General features: G+C 38.0%; 1 long non-coding RNA gene across 1 annotated transcript; it reads right to left on the minus strand.

Annotated features, from left to right (window-relative positions):
- Positions 1–19,189: 19,189 nt before the first annotated feature.
- On the minus strand, positions 19,190–20,975 carry LOC121085822. Its single transcript, XR_005827201.1, has 2 exons — positions 20,802–20,975; positions 19,190–19,319 (listed from the first exon to the last, which is right to left on the minus strand). It is a non-coding gene; the product is annotated as an uncharacterized LOC121085822 (long non-coding RNA).
- Positions 20,976–23,491: the final 2,516 nt, after the last annotated feature.

Raw genomic sequence — 23,491 nt, forward strand, 5'->3', positions numbered from 1 at the left:
TTTGCATGCTTTTACAGCATGTTATTTACAGTTTTCCAATCAGCCACAGTTATGTTTGTGAGACCAAACACTTCTGCAAATGTGAAAGCTATCAAGTAGATTACAAGGAAAATGAAGAGCACATTCAGCAGTCAATTGTAAAAAGCTGAAGTGACTTCCCTAGCTCCATATGGGCATTCTGGTAGGAGGCAATTTTCCAATGGGATATTTGAGTGCCTTACCAATAAATCAATCCTTTCTTTTCTTGAAAACCTAGCATCATTTTTACATGTCTTCAATCTTCTTCAGCAAGTTCATATTTTCAGCATCACCTCTGTGTGAAAAAGAAACATTCTTAGTGACTGGAATTCGTGGTATTTACTAAGAGCAGTGTGACACTATGATACTGCGTGTTCCTGGTATACTGGAGCAGGCAGAACAGACAGCTGTAGACATGTAGCTCAGTGCCATGCAGCATCTGAAACAAGGGAAATCTGAGTGGCTTCACTGAAGTACAGCAGTTCAAGGGAACCCTTGTGGGTAGCACTGGAAAGTGTCCAAGCTCCCAGGTATGGCTGAAAGCCTCGTGGTCATATTCACCTCCACTTTGAAGTTAGGCAGGGCATGAGCAAAGGCCCTGAGCATACCTGCTGGATCTGTGGCCTCTTTCCCCCTCTGAGGTCTTTGGCTGACTCTGCTTGGGGTCAGCTCTGCTGCCTTGGTCAGAGCTGCGAGGAGGAAGAGCTGTGAGGGGTCTTGTCAGTGGCTCCCCTCTGCTTGGAGCTCTCACACTGGATCCTTGCCTGGGCTGTACCACAGCCATGCCTGTGCCCAGCCTTGTACCTCCTGATCCTGACCTGAGGAACTTGCTTTCTGGCTTGACCCTGGACCTAGCTCATCACTAGGGCAGTGGCTGTGATCCCTGGGCTGTGGCTGACCTTGGTCCCCATCACCGGCTCTGCCTTACTCTCCCAGCTGGCCACAGTGGGATAGCACTCCATTGGTGTGGCATGGACTTGCCAGCCTGGCTGTCACCCACAGCCCCCAGCTTGACTCCCCTCACAGAGCAGCTCCCTCCACCTCCTCCCCAGTGGGCATGCCTGACACTTTGTTCTCACATGTTTTGCTCCCAGTGAAAACCAAATGTATGAGCCAAATAGGAACCACATATCACTCCAAAGAGGTCCCATAAACAGGCAACTGAAAGACCAGATTTCCAAGGGACACACCATGTCATCATCAAAGGTGCCTACATTGCCCAGTATGACTCTACTTGGTGTACGGTCTGTACTTTTTCCTGATTTCCCATTGCTGTATTCACCATTAGTCACAGGACATCTTGTTCCAGTGAAAATTCTTGGTGTGCAAACCAGATTTTTTTCTTAACTTCTTTCTTGGAAATTACTCTGCATTTTGTATTTGAAATTTTCCCAAAACATGCAACCTGAGGCAGCTGTCTGGCATGAGAAACTTCATCCTGAAGAGTTTAGTCTAACAATATAATGAGCAAGAGTTTTACTGTGGAGATTGTTAGTCAGTCTTAAGTATAGGCAATATTTTCTGTGCTACCTATAATAACAGGTAATACTTGTACCCGTATATTAAAGGCTGCTGAACAAAAGATTGCATGTGTTAAAACACCACCTGTTCCAAGAACTGTGAAGCAGTCTCTTTTATATAAATCTAGGGTAAAATAGCTTGTAAATGACAGCGTGAGAATACAAACTTAGACTTCTTTCAGTACTTTCTGTACTGATTTGTAGGAACCTAGCTTATGACATAAATAACTGAATGCCATTACATCAGGGAAACATTATCAATATCCCCAGAAATTCACCCAGCATTTACCTTTGAGAAAGCCTGCCCTACTCCCTGCTTAGGAACAGCATGCTTCATGATGTTTTAATATATTATGTAGGCATGATACGCCAAACACATGAAAGATGCCTGTTGCAGCCAGTGAGGCAAATGAATATGTCATTTAAAGGTAGATCATGACTCTAAGTTGACTTTCAGATTTGATGTGAAAGGCAAGGAGGTTATTTCTTCCTAGCTCTCAAAAAGGAATTAGGTTATAAAATTAAAACAAAAGGTGTGAGACACATGAGATAACATTCATGATAATTCGTTTTATTATACACACATCTATGAATAATGCTTGGTCTTTGTGCAATGAATTTTGCTAAGGTTATGTGGTACAAGCACAGAAAGTTTTTGGGAGGCTTCTAAATGTGGCTGAATGTGAAGCTGCAATGCTCTGGCAACATATCTACTTTTCATGGAATTATACCTGCTTTCATCTCACACCCAAGCAGAGTACGTGAATAAAAGAATTAGGGACCCAGGGCAGATCAGTGATGCCTTGTTATGAGGAAGTGTCCTGTTTTATGTGCCTGATGTCAACATCAGAGGAAGCTCACTGCTTCAAATTCATTGTGCTGGTTAGCATGAAAAGCTGACATGAAATGGGAAAGTATTTGCTTTAATAACTGACAGTGAGCTGTGGGCAGCATTGAAACACTTCCCACACTTCAAGGCACAGCCTGTGAGAAGACAGAGGGACAATCTGCTTGCCCTAGCATGACTTGCTAGTTCAGCAGATCCCTTCAGTCAAGTCGGCATCTACAAATAAAAGCAAGGGGAGTGGAGTGACCCAAATGTGCTCTGTGATACCACTGAGCCAGCTGAACATCTGAGCATGTCCCCCACAGCTGGTACAAAGCACCCACATTATAGCCAGCTACCCAGGAAAACAAATCATGTAATTTCCTTCTGATAGGAGAGAAGGATGCGACTTCCCCCTTTTCTTACATTGATAGAGAGGAGTCAGGCACTGACAGAGCTTGACAAACAACTACTGCAATCTCTGAGCATCTTTCCTTTTATGAAAGACCTAGCACAGATGGGGGAGAGGATGGCAACAACAGTGTTGTATGCTGTCACACCAACGTACCAAGAGTACCCCTGTGTAGCCTGGAATAGCACTGGGAAGAAATAAATGTGAATCTGACAAGTGACGTAATTCTATCAAAATAAAACTATGTCTAGGTTAATTAATTCTGTATTTCAAGCCTCTTGCACTTATTTGTACAGAGTTTGCTTGTTCATCCCTGCATGTATCACATTGTATAATTGAGGAAAATAGTAAATGAGACAGGACAACAAGAGGGTGGAATGCAATCCTGGGAAAACCAGCTATAAGACTCAAGCTGGGTCATATACAGGCCAGTAACCATCTACATTCAAGCAGACACAGATGTACATTTTTGTTGGCCAAAGTACTCCTGGCAAGCTTTTTAGAGGAGGTAACTGATGAATGAATTTCCTGGTCCTCTGCAGTTTGTGGGCAGCAATGACTCATTCATCCCCAGTACCGAACTGTGAATAACACCAGTTCTTTAGGGAATAAAAACTTTTATGAAATTTTATGAGGAACTACCCAGGCAGCCTTCTCTGAATAAACCACTCTCCTTTCAGGTGGAAGAAAAAAAACATTGCTGTTTGCAATCTTCTTAAACACCTGCTCCCTTGCCCACTATATACCACTAATGGCAGCACTGCCAGACAGAACAGTGTAAAAATCATGGTTTGTGCCTCCAAATCATGAGATTAGTTTATGTATCATTAGATTTCTTTTTAAAGGTTTGGAGTCAAGCTACTTTGCTTTCCAGGATCTGAGCCATTAATGCAGCTGAATGAGTAGCAGTTTCTGAGTATTTTCTGAATAATTTCACAACACACATTGTGAAATTGCCACCTTACTGATGAATTCAGTGTATTGGAAAAATGAGGCAACTTTTCCAGAGAACCAAGAGCCATTCCACCATACAGTACTTTGGCTGCTGGAAAATAAAATAAAATTTTATTCTGGACTGGAACCCAGAGTCATCTTAGTAGATTAGTGCTTCAACGTCTATAATTTTTATGAAACAATGTTTTTTGAAATCAGACATCATAAATCATTATTGATTTTCTCAGAGAAAATTTTGCTCAGTCCTTTGTCCATGACCTCAGAATGCATTGCAGATGAGAAGAGAAAACACAGATTTTCCTGGACTGAAAACTGAACAGCAGGAAGCAGGTATGGTGCTACAGCCACAGAAGCTGTACTGTTTGATAGTGTGAATGTTATCTAAGAAAAGACTGCAGGATAAAGACTTTTATTTTTATGCGCTAATTATATTAGTGATTTGGATGAAATGTAAATATATTGTACTGACAATATATGTATTTTGCTAACATAATAGTATTCTTAATTAGGGTAAGTTATACTCTAAAAAAAACTCCACTTAAACATAGGTACAAGAGTATTCACACACAAGTCACTCAGGATTGGAACACATTATTCATGGAACCTTAGTTTTCTGGTAGAAAGTGCATTTCTGGGGTTAACTTGGCCAAGGAGATAAGTTTGTCACGTGCATTGTGCACTTCTGCCAAATGCAAATACAGAAATACAATAGGTTGCAGTTTTCATGAGTGGTGTAGAGTGTATGACAAAATCCCTTTTAAGTGTCTAAATAGCAGCTCAATAAATAATCCTGCTAAAGGGAAGGAATTTATTGTTTTTAAAGGTGAGGTGTGTGAAAGCTTCTATTGTACTTGATTTCCTCCACCTTTTTTCACAACATAGAGTTAGAGAGTGGAAAAATATAATTAATAGTTTGGGATTTCTGAAGCCCTGACATAAAAAAAAAAAAAAAAATCTTGCACAAACCGGCTGCCTCCATCAACAAAAATTAAATTTCAGAGGAATCTAAAGGAAGATTTAAACCTTTCATTATGGGAAACAATAAGCACCATTGAAATGTCTGTCTTGCCACAAATAAATGATCTAATATATCACTTGGTTAGGAATGGATGATTACACTCCTTCAGAACCTGATAAGCTCTTCCCAAATTCATCTCTTCTAAAAAGGTTACAAAAAAAACTTTTATCAAGCAGCTGAGAAAAAGTGAAAGGAAATACTTTTTAGATAGCATGTACAATTAACCTGGGGAAATAATTGTTATAGGGTGTTATTGAAGCCAATTGATTATTGGATCTTTAACAAGGTAAGAATTGAATATGAACAATAAGAATACTCAACAACTCATTAAACTGAGACAAAAACGTGGTAGAATTGTGCACCTTCAAGTGTCAGTACAGAAGCCAGTAGCTAATTGATCCTTGTTAAGAAACTTTTTAGGCAGAGTAATTCATAATCGTCCATTGAAGGACTTTGATATCCCTCTGAATCATGTTCTACGTATCAGTCAGAAACACTGTAAAGGACAGAGCTACCTCTGGTACAATGTAGTAACTTGATGTCATGCATTCCCTAAAACTTCCCTCTGCAGTCAAGGATTGTTTAATGGACTATTTATTGCACTTGGCTTGAAAGAAGAGAAAGATGGCCATTTGGGCTCACTGGCATGAGGGGAATGCATCTGTGTGAGTTGGTTCAGACAAGGTTCATGCTGAGTAGAAGTCTACAGCTCTGCCAGCACCCTTCTCCCTCCCACCTAAAAGCCCATATCTGTGGTGCACCCTGAAGTCATCAGAAGGATAATTAGCAGCAGCTTAGTTTCTGTTTTATCCTTCATCTAAGTCCTTCCTTGTATGTGTGGTAATTTCAATCAGAATGCAGACTTACTCTTACTTTGCATTCCCAGTTATAACATATATGTGAATTTGGAAGGACTCTTTTTTTTTACCCAATAGACTTTGAATTAGGTCTTCTAGAAATAACCACTACATGTCTTGTTTGCATCTCTTTTTAATTTTAATAGGTCTTGCAATAATTTATCACTCAAATTTATGTATGGATAAAAATCTGGCAATATGTAAATATAAAGCTGGAGTATCATTTCCATATGTGATAAGTTTTTATAACAGAAAAATATTTGGGGCTAATTTATCCTTCTAAAATATAAATGTTGAGATTAGCACTGGAAGTACTTCTTACAGTTCCAAAATAATTAAATAATGAGGAAAAAAGGATGTTCACTCACTGCATAATAAATCCATCCAACAGGGCACAATAGACACAGTCATATTAAAACCTGGATCATTACCCTTCTTTTCCTGCAATTAAGGGCTCCACAGGATGTGGATGTTCCATTGATATCAGTCAGTCTAATAACACTTTAATTATTTTAAAAGTCAGATAAGACATGCAGAATCTGAAATAAAACTAGCTCAATATTGTCACACAGACACGTCGGCTTACCTTCTCCCTGCTTGCATACGCTTTCAGAAAATATGTGAGCAGAACATGAGTTCAAGTACCACATGCTCTAATGCTATCTTACTGAGGAGTAACCCTATGTCTGTCGTGTCATTTGTTTCCTTTAACTATTCCTCTGGGATTAGTTTGACTAGCCTATTGCTTCATGTTTGGATAATGTGGCTAATCCTTTCCAGTTTCATCATTCTAATCACTTGCAAGCTGGCTCCCTTTTGCCTGACTATATGGCAGCCAGACAGTGCTGCTTCCCTTTGTAAAGTGGCATGTACTGAAAATGCAGAACACCTTTTTTGTAGCCTCTATTTTAAAAGCCAGGTTTGGCAGCTGGTTTAGTGTATGTTTCAAAACTACGAAGACAGAAGGGCCTTTGGGAAATGATGCTTTGCATCAGGCTGTCTTCTTAGATCAGTGCAGACTTTTTAGATTTTCACTTCCAATTGCATTCTATCCATAATTTCTGTGTTTAATTGCTGGCTATAAATGTGCATGCCACTGAAATATCTGAAAACTTTGAAAGGTTTCATTTTAAAGTGTCCCTCTGGTGATATAACACACTTTGTAAGAAAAAGATATGTTGGTATTACATGCGCTCCGCATGCTTCCTCTATTCTATGATTTCCATGTCATGTTTCCACAGTTTACTAGTAAAAACATCTTTGTGCTGTCCTCACTGTTTCAAATATAGTGTAACTTACAAAAAAATCAACGGACTTTTTTTTCTCTGCTTTGTGCACAAACATACAAAAGTCATCATAAGTGGCCTGAAAATACAAATTTAGATACCACTACAATGAGCATGGATGATGTCTTAAATAATGAAGCAAGAGCCAGAGAAGGAACAAAAGAGTTTGTCACTTTTTTAAGGAGGATAAAAAATTTGCAATAAGAGGGAGAAATCGGATTTTACTACCATGATCACTACAAGAATACTTTACCACAAACAACAATACTTTTCACTGTTGTCAACTTACTGAAATATTTCTCATCTTGAGACACTGTATCTGTAAAACTCAGGCAATCATTCATACTTACCTGGCTGCTTTCACTGTAGACATGTAAAACTCTACTTTTGTGTTTGTCGCAAGTAAATGCCACTTTACAACTCCCATTTTAAAGATGAGCAAACTGAGCTGTAACAAGGTGAATTTCCATCTCTGAAAATTTCCCCTCAGTTACTGTGACCTAAACTGAACTTCTTATATAATTTTGAGTGTTTACCTGAAAAGAAGTTTTCTACTTTTTTTAATACTGTCTACCAAATAAAAAAAAAAGTCACTATTTTTCTCCAGATCATGGATTTATCTGATGCAAAAAAATGGTGGAATGAATTTAAAGATCAGTTTCATCCACCTCATCTTCCTCCTGGTGTTTTTTCCAATTGGCTTGATTTCTTCAGAAAACATCCTGAGTACATTTATTTGGCTTCACCTCTGAATTACCTGTTACATTTGTCCAGATATGCACTTTCCAAATGATCAGTTCCATCAGTCACAGAAACTTTATATTCTCTGTCTTTTGCCAATGGGAAATGTAGCCTGCTAAATGAAAAACTTCAGCCACCACAAAACATTGTCCAAGAGCCTTCCAGCATACAGACTCTCTTTTGGAGTTACAGGTTTAACAGTGTGTCCTGGTTTTGACTGGGATAGAATTAATTTTCTTCCTGGTACCTGGTACAGTGCTGTGTTTTGGATTTAGGATGAGAATAATGTTGATAACACGCTGATGTTTCAGTCATTGTTGAGCAGTGCTTACACTAGGTTAAAGACCTTTCAGCTTCTCATGCCACCCCACCAGCAAGCTGGGAGGAGACACAGTCAGGACAGACTACCCAAACTGTCCAAAGGAAGGGATATTCTATACCATATGATGTCATGCTCATTATGTAAACTAAAGGGAAAGCTGGCCAGGGGCCACTGCTCAGGGACTGGCTGGGTATTGGTCAGCAGGTGATGAACAATTGCATGGTGCATCACTTGTTGTGTATATTATTATTATTATTATTATTATTATTATTATTATTATTATTATTATTATTATTATTATTATTATTATTTATAGTAGTAGTAGTAGTAGTAGTAGCAGTATCCCTCCATTTTTTGTCCTATTAAGCTGTCTTTATCTGAGCCCATGAATTTTTTTTTTTCCCCAGTTCTCTCTCCCACCCCACTGCAGGGGCAGAGAAGTGAGTGAGCGTCTGTGTGTTCGTTGGCTGCCTGCCAGCTTAAACCATGACATAGAGTATTGGACGATTTTCTTTTCTGAACCCTGTAGGGTTTTGTGCTTTCTGTTTTGTGCAAGGACAGCCATTTGTGCATTGATCCAGTGTAGTAAAATCTGCCTGGCCCTACAAGACCAGTCTATTTCAGACCAAAACTTGCTAAGATGTTTCGGAAAAGGCTCACAGAAAGCATCTATCAATGGCTCTGATCTTTGATTGCATCTCAGCTATGGACCTGTGCTCAAGCATAATAAACAATAACTTATGAGACACTTGCATTAAATATTTATGTGATTTAAATAATCTATTGCAAGGACATGGGAAAGAAGAGAGAAGGGCTGAAGTGGGCTGTGTATTGGTCGTCATTGCAAATCTCAATAATAATGTGAAAATTAAATTGGTGATTCCATCTCAGCCACCATTTAAGCCCATTGCTAGTCAACTACCCACATGTTATATGATGCACTTTTTCACCAGTATATAGTGTTATGAACTGTTATGTGGAAAATCTCAACGTTTCATATACATATATATTGACTCACATATATTAACTAAGCATCACAGAAATTAAAAATCCTGTGAGGCTCTGTTGGCAAGATGATCAGGTTGGGAAAAACAGACTTGCTTGAGGCTAGTGTTGAGATGAATTTACAGGTCTGTACTGAATCCTGTTTGTTTCTCAACTGATTCAAACCACACTGTTAGCTTCCTACTTTCTTGATAACTAAGTTGGTCTCAATGTAGTAAAATAAAAAAATAAATAAAGGTATGGTGAAATGAACAATCACTTTAAATCCAGTTTTCCATAGAGATCCTCTTTTCCCATTGTCATAAATATATTACAGGTTCAAATTTCCTGGGGAAAAACCTTGCTATTTTTTGTGTTGCTTGCTAAATCTAGGTCAAGAATGAAAGGTTTAAGTGACTAAGAAAAAACAGCTGGTGATTTTTCAAGCAGTTAATTGAAATCTGGTTAATTGTTTCTATTGCACTCTCAGGGATGTAAATAGATAAAATGAGAAGCAAACTATTTGATAGTATTAGGGTTTGCTAAACCTTTTCTTCCTCTGCCTAAACTGATAGAAGGAAAAAAACCACACCAGTATTTAACACTTTGCAACAGGTTTAGTTATGAGATTTTATAAGGAGGATGCATTTGAAACCTCTCTTAGTTACAATATTTATTCAACAAACTACAGTGCTGTTACTATGTTTTTAAATTGGTATAAATGAAACCATAACCCTAATGTGTGCATTTTGTACAATTGTCTTGTGATTTAAATGGTCCATTGTAACAGGCTAAGACATTTTGTAATATTAATTCTACGTACATTATTGTGAAAAATGTATGGTTTTGATCTGATTTGTTTCTGCATACACAGAAACCTTGTATACCTCCTTCAGATAAAAAAAATAAAATAAAATAAAAAAATATTGGTTTGCTTTGAATTTGCACAGTTAACCTTAACCTTACAGAGACCTGGTACTAACATTTCTTGTTTGATGCATAATAGTGTTCACAGAAGGCCCAGCACTGCTTCACAGAAGACAAAAGGCTTTTACAGGGCACAAGGTAGAGTGTTTAGGTGTTCTGCTTCATGATACTAGAAAAGGAAGGCAGGCATGTAAAATACACTTTTTTAAACAATCGGGAGACTTTTGTTTTAGGAAAAATATCTATATGTGTCATGAAAACATCCAATGACTTTTTACTGTTCTTCTGACTTAATGCTGGTATAAAATCAATTGAAGACAATGCAGGCTACAACTTGAATGGCCTGTGGAAGATTTAGGTCTTTGATGTACTCTTGAATGTAGGATTTCTGGACCATTTTCATGGCTTCTGGGTTTACTAAATACAGCTTAGGTTGCTTAATATTACTTTACAAGTACCCATAAGTCTTGACTTGGATTAAAGCATCATGCTAGAGGAATCTGGCTATGTTATCTTTTCCTTTTGATGGTCCTAGCTGATCAAGGGATTTTAAATACTTTGGTGACTCTGGACCTGAGCAGCCTTGTCTGCATTAAGGAAAGGAATGCAGAATTTGCCTATGTGATTGTAGCTCATAGGAAAAATTACACTGGTCTTGGAAGGCTGTTTCTATTCTTTAAAAATGCTATTTTCTATTTCATTTATTGTTGCCTGCACTGTCTATCTGTCTAAGTGCAAGTAATAGTTAGATAATGTGTAAAGAGACTTTTTCAAGCCCACTTGATATTAAACCATGCTTTAGCTTTACCAATGTTGTATAAAAAAATTGTGAATTTGAAAATAATAGACATTACATTTGATAGCTTTCCTTTCACCAGTAGCTTTATGTTTTCTTAGTACACCTTTTCATATACTAAAGTTGAGAAACAAAGAAGTCTGGATAATATTTGTGATACCAGTTCATAGTGGTATGAATACTTAGTTTGTCTATTTGTTAATGTCAGCTTCAGTTTGAGAATACATGATTTTGAGAAAAAAACCCAAACCATAATGAACTTTTTGTTGTAACTAATGGAATTTTTCTGAGAACAATTAAAACCAATTCTGACCTTAAATCAATAATCCAGTTTTCTTTGTATCATAATCTTGTAAATATTTAAATTAAGGTAATTCATAACTTGAATTAGATTACTCACAACTCAAAGCACAACTGTATCTCATCATTTCCATCATATGGATGTATTTTTGCCATTAAAAATAAAAAGGAAAATACATTAAGGACAAACTTCTAATACAAGTAAGGGTGGAAGAGAATGTGACAGCAACCTCCCTTGCTGCTGTTTGCCAACTGATTTTATTTAAATTCAAATTCTTCAGTTATTGAGGGCAGTGAAAGTTTGCCTTTGATTTGGTTGCAGCAATGATTTAGCTGTTTGGAATACAATTACATTTATATCACCACCCATTCATGTGTGATCATTGCATATAGCACATATTGAAGCAGCAAGGATTCCTCTGGAATGGAAGTAAGACTTTTACAAACACTGGAAACAACCACAGAGGGCTTAAAGTTTTATTTACTTGATGGGAGGGGAAGGATGATAAAGTAAGTAACAGAAGTTTAGTCCTACTAGCTCTGCTCATTGCATGCTTGACCCACAAAAGCATAAGTTCAGCTATAAGCACATGAGTAATCCTCCTAAAATCAACTCTTTTCCTCAGCAATATGATGCAAATAAATGCATATTTGTTAAATTCTGTAATCTTTATCTGTGCTGCAAACATATGAGCTGTGGGTGTTGTTTTCAATTTGTGTTTCTAAAACTTTTTTTTAACACAAAGAATTCTCCCATTTTTTGTAACTCAAAGTGAACTACTTTTTTTGTGACATAAACTCTACTAAAAGTCTAACTTAGAGTAGGGAAAAAACATAAGAATTTGTGCTCAAATTCATGATCTGATTTGTAGAAAGGTTAGAAGTGTCTGAAATAATAATCCAAGTTACGTATCCTAAGTTATACAACATTGAAAATACTTTTTGACATAAGAAATATTCCTAAGAAGCTACTGATTCTAGAATTTTGGGACTAACTCTGACCAGGGGGTAGTAAATGTCTTCTTCAGAGAACAGCTCTTCTTAAATTTATGCACAGAAGCTATCAGATATTTCTGTCTCACATGGATTTTTTTGGTGTTAACATGTTACAAACAATTAAATTCAATGATAAAAACCAAATCCACTGGCTCTTCATGTAAACCATCACAGGGGGAAATTTTAAACTCTTTAGTTAAGAGATGGAGGATAATAAACAACTAAATTAGACTATAGGCCTGTCTTTTCTATAAGTAAAGTTAGATAAAATTAATTATCCTATTTCCTTCTTTCCCCCACATCCCATTCTTCTCCAGTCACAGATTGTTTTATTTGCTGTTTCCAATTTCTTCTTATAGCAATGTTCTCTGTGCATAGAGTATCCTCCTTTGTTATGTTAATATTATATTATATCTCTAAAAGATTGTGGACAATGGATTGGTATAATCTAAAAATTCCAATCAGGAAATATAATGAAATAATCTTCATTATCACCAACAAAGTCATTGTGCTGCATCACCAGTTTTTAATGAGAACGGTATAAGGAATAATATTGGTTAGTATTAAACAAATCTTACTCAGCAATTCCTGACCATCACCATCACAAGAGCTTTTAACTTCAAAACTCTCATTTCAGAAGTGAGAAGCATGTCACAGTCTTTATAAATATGTGTACATAAATTAGAAAATTGTAGCATGAATAATGAACACAATAAGATTTTTCACTCCTATTCCAAGCATTTCAAAATACCTCTAAAGAATGTTGCCACATACAAAAACAACTCCAACCTTACTAAGAATTAGCCATCAAAACAATGCTTCAATATACATTTTAATGTATTCTGCCTTGTAAATAATATATCTCTATATATATATTATTATTATTTTTCTCTAACTAGGCAGTTTACACTAGAGCGGCTCCTTTAAAATCTCAGGCCAGCCAGTACTAAAGATTTTCTATGAAGCATGTAAGTGCTTGCACATTTGTAAAACATATATGGAAAGCATTTCAATGAAATCCAAATAACCCCACTATTTTACATGTGCAAAAAATAGTCTGACTGCTGTGCCAGTCCGTTTGCTATATTTAACAATTAGTTTAATACACAGGCTCCTTAAGGACAAAAGACAGAAGGGCTGCCAATTTTCTGTATGGTTGGGTTGGTGGATCACTCATAGCCTCAGGCTAATGAGCTGTATTTTATTTCTCTGACCCCTTCCTGAAATGTCTGTACCAGTGTTTGAAGTGTGGTTCTAGGGTTGCTATCATCCATCCTGATTTCACATTTCTAATTAGGCTGAATGAATTTTAATCAAAATGTAGAAAATATGAAAATGCTGTCGTACGAGTGATAATGATGCTATTTGCTGGCAGCATGACAAAAATAAACCATGGAAGAGCAACAGTTAAAATAGAGACATGTTTTTAGAATGGATTTCCAAAAGAACTCAGCACCACACAGTTCCAGTTTAACCACCTAATGACAGTGGCTTAATTTTCAGAAGTCATCAGCACCACTGGCAATGTTATTCAAATATGTAAAAGGGAAGAGAGTTCTTGTGAAAGTTTGACCCTAGTTGTGGGTATAGCTTTTCAAGATCTAACCTGAGATAATTTACATACTAAAGTTACAGAGCCCTTGTAAAATAAATATATAAATAAAACAGCCTCAGATATTCATTCTGTTATTAACTAACGACAGCCTGTTAATTCATGGGAGCACAGTTATCTTGGCCCTGCTTCATCGAGGAAGTGAGCTTGCTCTAGACAGCAATCATAACACTTAAGGCTGATGGGGTATCTCTGTCACTCACATATGCACACCCCTAACGAGTTCATGTGGAGTGTGAACCCCTGCAGTTGGTGGATTTATCAAGGAAATAGGAAATATTTCTTATATCATGCGAGGGGATTAGAGGGTGTAATGGAGATGGTAGCATATAAGGAGCTAAGTCGGAGAAAGAAAAGGACAAGTGAAGACTTTGAGGTAGGCTTTACACACTTTGACAATATTTTAAAATAAATATCAAAGAGACTACAGGGAGCACAGAAAGGGAAGGTGAGTGAGAACTGTCTAGGGAAACTCTGGGGGGAAAAAAAAAAAAAAAAAGCTGGTCCTGCTCAAAAAAAATTTGAATGATTATGTAAGTTCCTGAAAAATTTCTTGATATTCAGTATTTTTTGAGAGATGCCGATTACTGCTTAAACTAAGATTCTTTGCAGTAAATTCCAGATTGACCAGTGCTAATGTGAAATGTGCTTCAAAACAGAAATGTCTCTTTTTCTTCTTTTTCATGCGAAAAAAAAAGTCTACTGGCTACAAATATGACTAACATTCTCTCTGATATAATTTCTTAATCAGTGAAGCGAATATTCAATGTTTAGTATGATTATCACCACAACCTGTCAAAATGGGTTATGAAACATGCAGAGCATTGCTGAGGATCCTCCTAGTCCTAAAGCCCCCTTTCCCATCTTCCCTTATTCCACCCTCTTCCCTCCCTGTAACATTTGACCTAATCCTCTGCTTTTCCTTTCCTTTTTTCTCCAATTCCTCCTAATTTTCCTTTCATATGCTCTGTTTCTCCCACCGTTCAGGTGCGGTTTGCTAAGGTGGTTACTGTTTTGTTTCTGCATCTGCTCTGAAAGGAATTTCATCTAAACTTAAAACAAATGCTGGCCATTGGCCTATGATTCATTTGCCACAAATGTTCCTAAGAGCCTGGCAAATTGAAATACAGCTTTTGATTCACCAGGAAGGTTGTGATCGACTCCTAGTCCTCCACTCCCAGCTTTAGAATTGAGTGTAGATAAATGCAGTTCAGCTTGTTTTGTTCCTGAAATAAGTTTCTACAATGGCACTTGCACCCTGGGACACTTGTTCCCTGGAGGACAGCCTCACTTTACTGAACTACTCTCAGTTCACCAGGCACTGGTTCAGTTGTGTCAATTCTGCCTGCATCTGCAATATTTTCAAAGGTTCTGAAGCCTGAACTACTTTAGGAGACTTGAAGGAAACAACCCTTGCACTTGGCTATCATATTGCACTGGTGACACATGACACTCTTTGTGTACCTGCCGAGTTCAATATTGTGAAAACTGACACTCTTATTCTTGAAATGGGCCTTTTGACTGCTTTAAACCTCTAAGTTGTTAATGGATGTGTTTCTTCCCCAACAGAACTGAATAAACCTCCTTGTTTAACCTCTGTCTCCATTGCGACAGGCTGTGCTGAGTCCGACACTGGGCTGTGCACTGGCAGTGGTGCATCAGAAAAAAAGTAATTCCCATACAACAGGAACTTAGATGTCTGACTTTGTCTGGGGAAAAAAGCTGTCCTAGGAGCTACAAAAGCAGAAAAAGAATGGCTTCATAGAATGCGCTAGCTCCCAGAGTAGGAGTTTCAAATTCTTGCCAACAAGGAAAAAAGGGATAGTTTTATGCATCTGAACTTATGCAAGCTGAATAAAATGATTCTGAGGGACAATCACACACTCCCACAGACAGGAGGACATTAAATGCTGGTGATATGTAAAATCTTTTCTTATCAAAGGGTTTCCATGTAGCACAGGTGTTATCATCCTGAATTAGACCAGTGGTCTGTTTATTCTGTTCCTGATTCCCCCAACCTGGCCAGTAGTAGATGCCTCTGAGGGGTATTTAGAAAAACACCAGAAAATCCCTGGGTAGAATGCCTTACAGAGAAAGTACTTTTCCAGCTTCCCTTTTTTTCAGAGGTTAGCTTATCTTATTCTGTGTTGTTACTTGTTAAGACCTTTAATAGCATCATTTCAATATTCTTACTGTTTGATGCATGGGACAAATTTTGCAGAACATTCTGGGCACGTTCTTTCAATTACATACTTTATAAAATTCACTAACAGGAAGACAGAGGCACTTCCACACTGACAGTCTGGATTTATGCTTTTATTTAGTGCTGCCTAAAGAAGGATGCTGCTGATTTTGCAAACCTATTTTTGAGTCTGTTGTTACTGCATAGTTTTATTTTGCTTGAGAATACACCAGCAGACTCTGAAGAGAGTTTCTGCATTGTATTGTATGCATGAAGTTGGTTGGAAATTGATTTTTTTCTGTATGGCAATTTAACAGGATTAAATGATTTTAAGATACCTGATCTCAAACAGAAGTATAAATTCCATTCCTAGGCCACATACTAATATGCAAACAAGTATCTGTGGCTTCTGTAGTCCTTCCTGTGATCTTTTGCAATCAAATATTTTCCTCTCAACTTTATTCCAAACTTTCAGCAATTCTGGAAGTGCTGAGTGACATTTTTGCTTGTTACCTATGAGTCTCAGACTAACAACACATGTTCTTGTAAGATACCTAATTCCCAATAGTTAAAACTGATGTATGCATTTGATCATAAAAATTGAAATTTTGGTAAGAACTACATGAGACACTTCCGCCCATTAATTTTGTCTAACATAACTGAAGGTATCTCTGGTTCTACAATGTGTAACATAATCCATAAAGCCAATGTTGTGGTTTTTTTCCTTAACAACTTATCAAATAAGTTAATTGAGGATGGATACAATCTTTCTTGATGAGTAGGAATCATCAGTACTTTCTATCACAGTTGGTGAGGATATTGAATTTAAAGTCCATGGAAATATTTTAAATTCTTAGAGATATTTTCTTCTAGTTCAGGGCAATCTTTTCTTTTGTTAATTCGCCTTGGAAGCACCGAGTCTGCTGCATGCCTGGTGGTCACATGTGGGCCTGGAAACCCTGAGAACATGAGAAGTAATGAAGGTGAGACCACGGCAGACACTGCTCTCACAATATCAGGCTTTTAGTTCTATAAAACAGTTTAGCGGCTGGTAAATGAGACAGGTGCTTGGAAACTGACCTGCGCTGACATTGAGAAAACAGGCAACTCTAAGAATGCCTGCCACCAGCAGGTCTTCTGAAGAGCTCAGCTCTTGGAGAAGAGATGTGCCCACCAGCCAGCCAGCTGCGTGGAGGGAAAACAAGCCGCCTAACTTTCAAATCAATCTACTTCTTGTAGAATGTTTTAAGTTAACCAATAAAGGAAAAGTGTTCTTCTGAGTCCTCTCCAACTCATTTCACCAGTTCCTTATTCTAATGAACCTGAACAAACCGATTGTGATACAGTCAAAAAAATTCAAGGTTTTGAGTTCTAATGCCACGGCCATAACATAGCCTCAAACTGAGAAGTCTATAAAATTCTGTACTACTTTCTAGCCATTTCTCAAAATAAGTATAATTGTGTGTAACTGTGCAATTTATTTGCATTAAATTCTGCTGCCTGGTCCTTCTTTCATAATAGATGACTACAGACATCCTTGACCCTTTCAAAATGGCTCTAGCAAACCGCCCTTACATTCTCACAGTAACTAATTAGCAAACAGCCTAAAGCAAACTTTATTTGCTGTGTTGTTTCTACAACTGTAATCTAGTTCTTGTTTAAAATGTTTTACTCACAATGGAAATCTGGAAACTAGACTCTGACGACAGACTTCTTTTCACATCTGTGTGAATATGTAAGATTTCTAGAAGAAACAGCATTAAGCGTAGGCACACTCATCCATGAATTGCTCTCAGGCCAATTGGAAAATGGAGTGTTTTAATCAGGCTTTAAAAAACGGTTTGCAAATGTCTAAGCCAAAAGGGAAAAAAACCTCACATCCTAGAAATCTTTTGTCTCAGCTATCTCACACAACTACCAGGTAAAATGACATGCTCAGATGTTTCCCAAACCACAGCAGTAACATACAGATAACACTGCACACTAATGGTGTGCAAAGCCCAACTATGATAAAAAGATATAAAACATGCCTGACAAAAGTACATGTAAGAATGATGAAAAATAATAAATAGCACCACAGAATATTTTTAATATTGTGTGTGGGACTTGCCATCCTTGATTGCTAAAACTGAATAAAAGGAACAAAGTGGTGATTTTGAAAATAAGAGTTACAGTGGAAGAGGTCTTTGATACTTCTTAGACACTTAAATTATTTGCTTTTTGGTGTTAAGGAGCTAGTGTAGCATGTTCCTCATCTAACCTGAGAATCCCACCCCTTACACCAGGCAGAATGGTTCAGCTGGGCTGGTGATGACCTCAGTGTCAGAGCGGGTTCACCTGCGTGGGACAGCCAGGCAGTGGCTGTCTCGCTGACTCAGGTGGCAGAGCTGGGTGGCAAAATCCACCTGTTCACATTCATCACCAGCACAGAACATGGTGGGGCCACTGGCTGGCTGGCTGGAGGCATGAGCCAGGTCTAAGGTCAATCAGAGAAGTCCAGGAAAGTGTTCAGGATGAGACAGGGACAGGACGGAGAGCTCCAGGCTGGGCTGCAGTGGGGTCCTGGGCCATGGACAGGGGTGGGGGGGCCCAGGGAGTCTGGGCCCTGAAACAGAGTGACCAGTCAGCGCAGCCATGGCCCATTGCAGCTAAAAGCCATTTCTAATGGGCAATCATTGATACCAGTTGTGGTATTGCATAAAACATTATCATTAAGCTGTGTGCATGGTATATAATACACGTTAGAGTATATGTTTCTCTCCGGGTTCTGAGTGGGAAGGAGTGTTGTGGCCCACGAAGGAAGAGTAGCTTATTTTAAGGACTTGGCCAAAAATAGAAATTTGAATACCCAACATAGTGCTGTATAAGTCTTATGCAAATATCTCATGATAATCCTGAACACATTAGGAGAGCAACTTGTGTTTAGGCAAGTAGCTGAAGGCCATAAATTAAAATATCTACAATCCGATGGTGAATCTCACTTTTAGGTCTCCTAAAAGACATGTGTGCCATTCTCAAACAGCACCTAGAAGCCACCTGCAATGTCCTGACACAGCTGGGGTAGCACTGTATGCCTGTACTTAAGTGACGGAATTAAACTGAGTGCCGGTAGGCTGTTACCTACATATGACTTGGATTTATGAGCTCTCATTAGAGTCAAAAGAAGCTTAGCTAGCCAATAGGATTTGGAGAACTATTCAGAAATAAACTAAACATTTGCAATCACTCATCTGAATGACTCCAGATTTAAGTGTACTGACCAGGTCTCCACTGCTTCTATGGGGACCTCAAATGTGTAACTTGCAGGTAGACACCACATCTAAGTTTCCACAGTTTGCATCTGACTAACCACAAATATCTCCATGTGCATATGATAATTTTTGAGGACATACCCTATGTACATTATCATCTCCAAAGCGCTAAATGACAAATAGCAGCTAAGTGGGAAGAACTGTTTTTATTTCAGGTTAGTGAATATTATTTGAGGAGCAATGTTTCAATCTGAATCACCTTCAAAGATGGATTTGTAGTCTTCCCCCTGGTTTGCACAGCCCTCCTGGAACAGCATCTGTAAAAACATGTGTTAATAGCAAGACTGTTTTGAAGTATCTGCCTGCATGTCTGCTGAACTGTAACAAAGTGAAAGAAACAGCTAACAACTGCTAGATGTGCTGAGATTGTTTCCTTTCATTTCTAACCATTCCTCCTGCAAAATCTGCAACTTTAAAAAGCAGAACTCTGGATTCTCTAAGGGTGACCTGAGGCTGGCTGGGAGAGACAAAAGGTGGCAAGGTGCTGGTGCCTCATCTGCCTCTGAGGAAGAAATGTCTTCACATTACCTCTGTTGTCCAGGACAAACTTTCCTTCTGCAAGATGAGAACCTTGCTTGCACCTCTGAGTGAGGGGTTGTAGCATCTGTTTTCAAATAAAATCAAGTAACATTGGAAAGGCTATCTTGATTGCTTGAATTTGTTTTGGACTGGCATTAGTCTTGTACAAACTTCCCAGTCCAGGCACTTCGATCTGATGTCCGATTCAGTTCTGGGGAAAATAACCCACTTTTGCATTTCATGCAAAAAATAGCAATTGTTCAAATTTTCTTTATTCATGCTCAGCTCACTGACTTTCCTTACTGTTGTCAGATCACTGGAAAGTGATTTTAGCTTTCCCCGAAGGGCTGAGTACACATAATGAGGTTCTAGACTACCCTGGAGAAGGGGACCAACAACTGCTTTTCCCAGCAGTGCTCCAGGAGTATGTTATACCTGGGTTTCTTTTTCTCCCACTGAAAAAATGACATCTGTGCTCAGGCCCTTTTCCTCCCACAACAAATACATAAGGTTTTGCAAGAAATTAACTGATAGGTGAGATAGCTGGAGTAGGTAACAGAAAATTCTTCTTTCTGATAAAAATTAAAAAAAAAATAATGTAAAATTATATAATCTCAAAATACATAAACAAATAGTTCCATTAACTTTGATTTTTTCAAACAATCTATGCATCATAACATTTTTTCATTTCAAAACACTGACTTGTATTTCAGGTGAGAGTGATCAAATGTGAGTAGGCCTAATGGCAGTAGGAAGATTTTCTAAATGGCAGATTTACACTTTTTTTATTTTTTTTTACTAGTTTCTGTGCAAATTTTTGGGAACTTAGGTACTATGAAGTACATCTGCAAAATGGATCTATTTGTACGATATTGAGGAGTGTCAACCACCTCATCAGGAAAGCAGGCTCAAGTAATTTGTGATTAAATGTGTATTCAGAAAGCCAGTATCTTATATTGATAACCGGTTATACATAAATTCAGCTGCTTTCTGGTATGAAGATTTTGATGTTGATCTATTCATTCTCTGAGAACTTTTACTCACTCCTCTCTTTTCTGTTGTAGGTATGGACCTGATAATGTATGGTTACTAACAATCAGATGACTTCTAACACAAAATCAAGGTAAGATGTCTAAAATGTATATATTATAAATACACTAGGAGCCATTGTGACAGTCTAGCTTGATCAATTTGTAATATACCAATATGATCTCTTGTACCTTTTGATGCCATTGATCACAAATAATTATTGCTTCCTTTTGAGGTTTCTGCTGTAGGGACTGTTGCGTGGATCTTCTCCTTTTTGAAATGCCGAGCAAGAAAATTCTAAAGGGCAGATATGACTTCTTTCCAACTGAACATTGCAGTCAGAAGTTACTGGATATTTCTTTTTCTAAAAGATACAATAATAGATGTACAAATAATAGAAAATGAAAACTCTGAAACAGTGTTGATGCAATGCTTCCACTTACCTCATCAGAAGTGGGTTTTGACCATCTTTCTTATCTGTGTGGTGTTTAATTGCAGAGTGCATTTGATTGAATAGGTTATGCCACTATAGGCATCTGCTCTGGGTTAGGAACTGGCTTCTTCCCAAACATCTTGTCTGGCTTCATTGATACATAAGCTTCTGCATGCAAGGATCTGCCTGTGGAGTTGATAAGCGAGCTGCTGATGAGCTACCTTTTCTTCCCAAGTGCAATTTTCCCTTGAATGGTTGTTGATTATGAAGAATATCTTCCCCCTTATATCATTCAGATGAATGTCTTGTGCAAATAACTCTTTAGAACTAGGTGGTTCCAAGTACTTTGTATTTAGCAAAAGGTTGCATTTACCACATCCCCATGCACAACACATTTCGCTGCTCCATCCAGCTGCTTTTCTCTTCCTGACAGTGACTTATTCAGTGTTCCCTTTTTAAATAAGTAAATCCAATAAAACCTATGAAAAAGCACCTAGAACTGTTTTGTTGCTCAACTGAGTATTAGGTATTCATGCTGAATACCCTGAAATAATTGTAGCCAAAGAACTATTACTTCTTAAATTATAGTTTGAATTTGGAGATAAGGTCAAAGTTTAAAGAATGATAAATTATTTAATGTTTCTTATAGATACATTTCTTAGAGTTTTACTTATTTGGCTACTTTTAACAGATGAGCTTAACAGTATTGAATTCTGAATGCAAGTATTTCCACATTTGAACACTGAACTCTCCTCTAGGTATGTAAGTTATTGCCTCTAACTGGGTGGGAGTAAACCTTTTGTGATACCCATGTCTTATTACAACACTCTGTGAAAATATCTTGTGAAATTTGTTTGCTGTAAGAACTAATCTTTAATATAGAAAGGCATTGAGTCTTGCACCTAATTAATAAAAGATAAGTACTGATGATCCTTCTCATCTTTCAAGAGCCCTTTAGTTTTCAAAAACTGCCTGGTCACAAATGAAAACGTGAAATAAAAATCTTGAATACTATACATCTGCAAAGAAGTAGGAAGCAATGCAATAGTTTTAGGTAATATAGAAAAAATATTTTTATTTGGAGTTATGTAATTAATTTGCTTTTTAATTGTATTTAATTATTGCAATGAAATTTTGTTTTGGTGCAGGAAGACTATATCACTGCTTATGTTTTGTTAAAACAGAAGCAGCTAGCATGCAGAAACACTTATTTTCTGTCTTATGTGTTGACTCTAACATTTACCTACCAGTGACCTGCATTTTCTTGGCAGTTTTTACAAATAGCACATATTCAACTGATAACCTTCTGACCAGATTGAAAAGATATATACATTCAGCCATCTGTAAACCGAAGAACATTGTCTGATGAAATTCATGGGTTCATATTAATCCCTAAATTTCAAGGTCTTTTCTGGATCAGGTATCTTCTGCCCCTCATGTTCCCCCCTCTTTCCGCGCCCCAGTGCTGCCCTGACTGGTCTCTTAGATCAGTCTCTCATTTCAGCCCTTATGGGGCTGCCTCCTGGCCTTCCTCCATGGCTTACACCCATTGGGAGCATCGTTTTGTTTGCTGAAGGAAAGGAGCTTGCTTTGAACCTTCCACTTGATCCTTGTCGATGATGATGTCTGAGTGTCACCTCTTAGCAGTGTCTTGAGAGATGTGTACCACTCTCAGCCCCTCCCCCAGTTGTATTTTTTTTCCATCTTGCAGCACCCGTTATTCCCTCCACTGTGACATTGCTTCACATTTTTTGCTGGAGATCTGGGAGATCTGAGTTCAGCATGCAGGACTATCACAGATGATTTTTTAATGTGAACTCAGGTAATCCACCAGTAAAAACACATGTATTTCTGTTTCGCTTATGGAGATGGATAGGAGGGAAGCTTGAAAGGGAGTTGTTAATTTGCATACAGACTGGGGATCCACATAACTGCCTTGGTAGATCTACCCTTTTGGCACTTCCGCAAGTATTTCTGCATCTTCTGTGTTTCCCATTTACAATGCTGCGGTCTTTTTGACTGTCCCAGTAAAACACTGTTCTGTATACATGTAAAGCCATCTTTTAGATTAAGCTACCAAGGAAGCTAATGGCACTGAGTTTCTATTGGAAATTTTCCTTCCCTACAGGGAGTGAAAAAGTAATTTTGACCAGCTGTGCAAAAGGACTTTTGGGAGGTGCTGGCTTATGTCAGGCTGCAGTCCCATACGCCTTACCCATAGCACAGGAGGGGGAAAGGCAATGCACACAACCAAATCTGGAAGAGGACTGGAGCAGACCAACACTCAGAAGCACCTCTGACTAAAACCAGGGCAAATGCCCCATCTAGAGCATGTCTTTTTGCAAGCGAAGAGATTGGTGGCTTCATTTCTGAAAGCATTTCTTAGCAAATTGGTGGAACTGCAAGAATATGACCTCATAATCAGCTGCAAATGGGCTGCAGCTTACG

This window comes from Falco naumanni, chromosome 3 (assembly GCF_017639655.2).
Source record: "Falco naumanni isolate bFalNau1 chromosome 3, bFalNau1.pat, whole genome shotgun sequence".
Taxonomy (NCBI): Eukaryota; Metazoa; Chordata; class Aves; order Falconiformes; family Falconidae; genus Falco; species Falco naumanni.